Genomic DNA, 7666 nt, shown 5'->3' with positions numbered 1-7666 from the left:
GCCACTCCCTCAAAGGCGAATCTCAAGAATCGCCTGAGGCGGGGGGCTATCTAGATGTGCTGGAAGTAGGTATCTTTCAGATCCAGCGAAAAGAACCAGTCCCCTGGGCACACTTGCGAGAGGATCTGCTTCAATGTAATCATCCTGAACGGCCGTCTCATGAAGGCGCGGTTCAGGTGCCTGAGATCGAGGATGGGCCTTAGGCCGCCATCCTTTTTGGGGACGAGGAAGTATCAGTTGTAGAAGCCTGACTCGCTCTGAGCTGGGGGAACCATTTCTATGGCTCCTTTCGCCAGCAAATTCATCACCTCGGCGCGCAGGACATTTGCATCCTTGCTCTGAACCGAGGTGGAGACCACGCTGCTGAATCGCGGGGGTCTTCAAGCGAATTGAAGTGAATAGCCTTGTTTTATTATCCTCAGAACCCATTTTGACACTCCGGGGATGGCCTGCCAGGCCTCGGCCCACGTGGCAAGGGATTGGGTTGGTTCGAGCGACAGGCTGCCTTGCGGGGACCCAACGCTCATGATAAGTGGAAGAGGAATTTTGCTCTCTTTTTGAAAATGTTTGTGTTTTATTTTTCTCACTATAACAGCAATCGGTGGTGTGGGCGCTAACTGAACGGGCCCAGGGTTCAGAACAGTATTTACCACCAAGGTTATTTTCCTAAACGAAAACTAAAACTAAGACTAAAACGATTCGTGCACGATTTGGCGCGACTACCGCCCTCATTCGGGCTGAGTCGAGAACTGTTCCCAAGAACGATATCCGTTGGCTGGACAGCATGCTCTTGGCAAAATTGACCGAGTCCCAGGCATTCTAAGTGGCTGAGGAGGAAGGATCTGTGAAATAGTAGCTCATCTTCCGACCCAGACGAGAACCGTTTGACATAAAGACCGCGAGTTGCGACCCGAACCGCACTCGCATTAAAACTATTACATCAGGTAAGCAAGATTATTTATTTTATCATGTAACACAAGCAATCAAACTAACATTAGGCATTGTTGGTGCTTTGAAGAAAAAGACATGCAGCGCAACATGATAATTAACAGAAAAAAAGATGAGAACACGCATCCTTTCTGTAAACAACACACAACTTTTGCCTAGCATCTTGTGATCACTCTGCCAGGCTTTTGAACAAATGTGCATTGGCTAAATCACATCATACACACGCTTATAATTCTTCATAAATGAAAAGAACATTCAAATATAAGCCTTTACTGTTAAATGCGATTGCCGTTATTATTGAATTTCATTAGTCCCAGTTTTGATTGAGGCACGGCTGTTCACGGAAAAGTGAGCAAGGCACCACAGTTACAATATAATGATTATGGTTAAATAAGAAATTACATACAACCAAATCAGGCTACATTTATTTTCATACTAAATATCTCAACGCACATCATTGGATATGACATTAAGCGTGACTTGTGTAGATTAATTTAGTAAAAAAGGCTTGCCTGCTTTCTTTGGTGTATATTTGTATACTTTTACTATCTAATCAATCTCAGCATGCGTTAATTTTGTGTCGCTATATGTTTGCCTCACTAAGGTTAAATTATGCCTACGTCTTTCTTTGTCCTGCGCTCTGGAAGTGATCTGTTAATTCTGCTAAACTTTCATTAAAACTGAAACTAAAACTGAAACTAAACTATATAAAAACTAAATAAAAATCCATTCACAAAATAAAAACTGAACTAAAACTAACAAAAATATGAATTAAACTAATAAAAACTAAACTGAATCTTATAGCAAATTTGAAAACTATATTAAAATAAAACGAATTTAAAAATTAAAAACTATAATAACCTTGTTTACCACAAACACATTGCCTGGGACGACTTCTGCGCAGCGGTGAAGCGCTCAGCGAACCCTTCCACCGCAGGTCCAAACAGGCCAGAGGGGGAGACTGGGGAGTCGAGGAAGGGGACCTTATCCGTCTCAGTGAGGGTCAACCATAGGTGGCGCTCAAGCACCACAAGGCTGGCCATGGATCTGCCGATCGCCTGAGCCGTCATCTTCGTGGCGCGCAAAGCCAGGTCGGTCGCACTGTGCAGCTCTTTGAAAGCTGCGGGGTCTGGTCCAGACTCGTCCATATTCTGGAGAAGTTTGGCCCGAAGGACCTGAAGGACCGCCATAGAGTGAAGCACCGAGGCCGCTTGTCCAGCAGACGAGTAGGCCCATCCAGCGAGCGCTGAAATCATCCTACATGGCTTGGACGGGTGGGCGGCCTTTGCCTTCCAGCCGATGGCCGTGGGCGGGCAGACTCATCCAGGAGAGGCAGTCTGTCATACCCCTTTTTTTCGGCGCCGTCAACCGTTGTGAGGGCGGATGAAGAGAAGGCACGCAGGCGGGCCGAGTAAGGGGCACGCCAAGATCTGGTGATATCATCATGGAAGCTTGTTGTTGAGGGGCTTGACGGCGCCCCGGCAAGAACCATTCATCCAGGGTGGCTGTGGGTGGGCTCCTCCGGCGGAGACCAATCCAATCCCAGCTCTTGCACAGCTTTAGACAAGACGTGGAACAGTTCGGCATCCATGCCCAGGGTGGCTGTGGGTGGGCTCCTCCGGCGGAGACCAATCCAAACCCAGCTCTTGCACAGCTTTAGACAAGACGTGGAACAGTTCGGCATCCATGCCCGTGCTGGCTGCACTGGGCTCCGCAGACGGCAGGGGAGCGGGGTCGAAAGACGAGCCCGACAGCGCCTCCGCATCTGAAGCAGCCAGAGACACACTGTCGTCCATGGCATCACACTCGCTCCCACCGAACGAGACCAGATCGATCGCAGCCGCAGAGGGGATGCTGGTCCGGGTGAAAGAAGAGGACGGGGGAAGCCTCTCTATGTGGAGAGAGTGAGGCATGCGGGGGCTCAGCCGACATGGGCTCACTCATCACCGAGCGCGCGAGGGGCGGAGTCGCTTTCTGAAAGAAAGCTGTCCGCGAGCGTAGAGAGCCGAGACTCATATCCTCGCAATGAGGACATTCCGTCTCAGTAAGTGCAGCTTCAGCGTGGGTGGCGCCCAAGCATGAGACGCACTCGCCGCTGACGGTCACGGCGAGTGCGTCTCATGCTTGGGCGCCGAGTGACAGTAGCAGCGCAGCATTTGAAACAACACTGGAAATTTGCTCAGAAATTTGCTCTTATACTAATCGCCGGATAGCGGCAGGGGACCGGGAAGACCACAGCTGCTTCAGACGCTGAAGGCAGCTGAAGAGCGGCAAAGTTTACGGCAAAGGCTTTGAGTCTCGAGAGCGGTTACACTGCGTTATTGAAAAGGCTTCAGTATTCGGAGAAAAAGGACTTTTCCCCATAGCGTCTTAAGCAAACGCAGTACGAGTGAAGTATCGATGGGGAACGCCGGTTTTCCTGCCCTCTGTGCTTGTTCAATTTGAGGCCATAACTTCCGTCGATCTTCCAAATCCTCTTGAGGAAGCATCTTGGCGAATCGAACTCCCTCCGCCTTACAGACAGGTGAATTTTTGCTTCTCCGCCAGATTTCATCTTTCACTCACCTTTGAGTGAACAGCACGATGACATTCCTGCTTTTATTGTCCATCCTTCTTCCTAGCCTGTGGACAATGTCAACAGCCTCATCCATCTTTGTGTCCATCTCAGGTTAAGTCTTACCGAGGATTTGTATGACATGTGATCTGATGTCTTCGTCTTTTTTTTTCTTCTATGTCTTTGATACGGAGACACCACACCTCATTCTATATCTTTCTTGTTCTCTCACCCTCTCCTTAAGATCGCAATTCTCCTTGCACCGATGTTCATTTTGTATCTCCAAGTCCTTTACTCTTTTCTTGCACTCATTCACCTCTTTCGTGTTGAACTGAATCGCCTTCATTAAACTTGCGATCATGGTGCTACTTTGTTTGGTTTGCTCACTTAAATGCGCCAGCTTCTCATCCACTCTACTTTCCAGATTTAAGATTGCCTCCAGAATGGTTTCGTTGGAGATTTTATCTTTCTCTTTGTCAGCTGTTGGCATAACCTTTTTCTCCGCAGGAGTTTTACTTGTCGTTGAAGGAAGCGAGCCGTCTCCGCGTTCTCTTTTACTGTGCACAGTAACCTCCATTGCATAGTCGTGTATCATTACTTTAGCATCATCTTTCTTTTCGATATTAGGCAACATATCTATCCCTTTGGGGTCTAATTTTAGCTTGGCAGGTTTAATCAATTTTTGTGAAGGCATCTTAACATTAAACAGTCGGAATTACTTACTTAAAGCAAACTTTGGGGACCACTATCACGAGCTTCGAAAAACATGACAGCTCAACATACTGGCCCTGATAATTATAACTTCTACTGCTTGCTCCATTTCTGCAAAATCAGTTTTTTTTTTAATGAATGACTTGCTGTACCTGTTGCTTTGGTCTTCATCAACACCCGTTTTCGCCACCTGCTGGTGAGCGAATAACAGCAGATGGAGATCATGCATCGGTACTTATCATGCATCCGCTATTCCTGCAGTTCCAGGATGTGCAGTGCTGAATTTTCTGATGAATTTGAACAAAACCCTTGTCCAAATATCCACACTTGCGGTCTTGGCTACTTGAGAGCACGTGCATGTGACAGGAAGTAAGTGCGCAAGACTGTCCAAGGTCATAAAAACGCCAAAGCGCAGTGCCCTTAACGCACACTAAATCCACACTATCTCGAATGCCTTGAATGCCTATCACTCCGGAGCAGTATTAGAGGCTTAGTGTGTCCCATCATGCATCATGATCTGGAAATAAATTGTGAGACTTTTTGCCAAGATCGCACAAGAGGTCACGGAACCCTTTCCAATGTAAGTTAAATATTAATAATAAATATAGCTGCAAGCAGCAATGACCGGGGTTCAAGCACATGAAGGCATTTAAGCACATAAGGAAAAAGATTTTGTTAACATGGCTGTAACGACTTAAACCAATGATTAAAAATAGCATTTTGGGCAAATGCGGGTAATTTACCAAAGAAATATGATGATTTTTAACAGTTATGACTGTAATAGCACCACCTATAGTCAGATCTCTATGAAACTTTGCGTGCTTGTTAAGTGTCTTCTGTCACATGTTTTCACCAAGTTTCGTAAAGTTTTGAGTTTTCATTTAGGTTTTATAGGCTTTTGGGTATATGTGGCCACACCTCTTTTATAAATGACCCCGTTATAGATAACCAAAAAACAAAATTCAATTTTTTTTTGATAATTATTGATCTAGAGAGTCCAGAGAATTGCGCTGCAGTGGTTTGATTGAGATTGCGTGAAAAACCTATGACTAGTTCGCAAAAGTAGGTTTTTGACATAATTGAGAATATTTAATAAACGATTTGATTGACAGCATTAGTTCCAGAGGCGAAGTTGTTCAGAATGAGGAGATCTATTATATGATATGAATAACTAGTGTATAAGTTAATATATGAACATGTGCTACAATTTGAGGTAATTTTCTATACAAATATTGTATTTTTAAAGCCTTTTCAACTGTTATAGCGCCACCTACGGTTCCATCTCCATGAAAGTTTGCATGCTTGTTAAGAGTCATCCGACACATGTTTTCACCAAGTTTCGTAAAGTTTTGAGGTTTTTTTTAGGTTTTATTGGCATTTGGGTATATTTGGCCACGCCCCTTCTCTAAATGACCCCGTTAAAGGTAACCAAAGAACAAAATTCAACTTTTTTTTGATAATTATTGATCTAGAGAGTCCAGAGAATATTACTGCAGTGGTTTGATCGAGATTGAGCAAAAAACCTAGGACTAGTTCGCAAAAGTAGGTTTTTAACGTCATTGACAATATTTAATGAACGTTTTGATTGACAGCAATGGTTCTAGAGGCAAAGTTACTCGTTATAAGAAGATCTATCAAATGATATGCATATTGTGTTGATGTGAGAAAAATTGCGCAATATACAATTGTTTACGCACTTGAAAAACGCAATTTCGCCCCCCAGTGGCCGATTTCTTTCAAAATTCTTACAGAACTTTAGGACCATGTGTCGAACATGTTTAACATATTTGTGAATATTTAATGAACGATTTGATTGACAGCAATGGTTCTTGAGGCAAAGTTGCTCGTTATGAGGAGATCTATCTAATTATATGCATATTGTGTTGATTTGTGAAAAATTGTATAATATACAATCGTTTACGCACTTGAAAAACGCAATTTCGCCATCCAGTGGCTGATTTCTTTGAAAATTCTTACAGACCTTTAGGGCTATGTGTCGAACATGCCATCAAATGATATGCATATTGTGTTGATGTGAGAAAAATTGCGCAATATACAATTGTTTACGCACTTGAAAAACGCAATTTCGCCCCCCAGTGGCCGATTTCTTTCAAAATTCTTACAGACCTTTAGGGCCATGTGTCGAACATGCCCACCGAGTTTTGTTCCGATCGACCTCCGTTAACCCTGTCAAATAGGTGCTTAAAAGAGTTTGGCCAATGGCGGCCATGTTTTTTGAGAAACGCGAATGTCCTCATAGACACTTGTGCCACTTGTAGTCCTTGACACTGCAAACCAAATTTCAAGTCGATCGGACCAACGGTTACCTAGTAATAGTTTTTTCAAAATTATAGCACCACCAAGTGGCAAAGCTACGTAATTTTTTTTTGATTTGACCAAAATTTTAGCTCTTACACATGTGCAGCGAGTTTGGTGAAGATATCTCATTTTGTTCAAGAGTTATAGCCTTTTTAGTAAAATTGGTCCTCGACTTTTGAATGTTTTGGCGCCCCATTGCAACAGTGAGCCTTTGGACCATGACACTGCATACCAATTTTCAAATCGATCGGACCAACGGTTGCATAGATATAGCTGTTTTTCATTTTTTCCCCTCCTATAGCGCCACCAAGTGGTAGAGCTGCGAATTTTTTTTTGAATTGACCAAAGACTAAGCTTATACACATTCGTACCAAGTTTGGGGAAGATATCTCATTCCGTTCAAAAGTTATAGCCATTTTAGTCAAATTGGCCCCGGCACTTATGAACGTTTTGGCGACGCGAATGTCCTCATAGACACTTGTGCCACTTGTAGTCATTGACACTGCAAACCAAATTTCAAGTCGATCGGACAAACGGTTTCCTAGTAATAGTTTTTTCAAAATTATAGCGCAACCAAGTGGCAGAGCTATGCAATTTTTTTTTTTATTTGACCAAAGTTTTAGCTCTTACATATGTGCAGCGAGTTTAGTGAAGATATCTCATTTTGTTCAAGAGTTATAGCCTTTTTAGTAAAATTGGTCCTCGACTTTTGAATGTTTTGGCGCCCCATTGCAACAGTGAGTCGAAATTTCAACTTTTTTTTTGATAATTATTGATATTCATTGTCCAGAGAATATTTCTGCAGTGGTTTGCTTCCGATCGGGCAAAAAACCTAGGACTAGTTCGCAAAAGTAGGTTTTGGACATAATTAAAATTTGCGGAAAACCGATTTAATTCGCCTTGACCCAAGGATTCCAAAAATGTAAATTTTTGGAGTCTACGGTAAGCGGTTTAAGAGTTATTAGCACTTATGCGTTTTTGATCGCTGTAGCGCCCCCTATTGGCCGATTGGGCCGGCTATTTGCGCCTGAGTAGCGAGCATGACTACTATCTTTTGACCAAGTTTCAGCTCTCTAGTCCTTACGGTTTGTTTGCACGATCAGTTTTAGCGGAGAAAAATAATAATAATAATAA

At 43.5% G+C, this 7666-nt stretch overlaps 1 pseudogene; it reads left to right on the top strand.

The window, feature by feature from the left end:
- Window positions 1-4481: 4481 nt before the first annotated feature.
- The window catches only part of LOC107671513 (transcription cofactor HES-6-like), a 7853-nt pseudogene continuing 4668 nt past the window's right edge, over window positions 4482-7666 (top strand).

The sequence above is a fragment of the Sinocyclocheilus anshuiensis genome, unplaced genomic scaffold (genome assembly GCF_001515605.1).
Source record: "Sinocyclocheilus anshuiensis isolate Anshui unplaced genomic scaffold, SAMN03320099.WGS_v1.1 scaffold3827, whole genome shotgun sequence".
Taxonomy (NCBI): domain Eukaryota; kingdom Metazoa; phylum Chordata; class Actinopteri; order Cypriniformes; family Cyprinidae; genus Sinocyclocheilus; species Sinocyclocheilus anshuiensis.
Note: the sequence above shows the minus strand (reverse complement) of the source record. Positions and strands in the feature narration are given on the sequence as shown.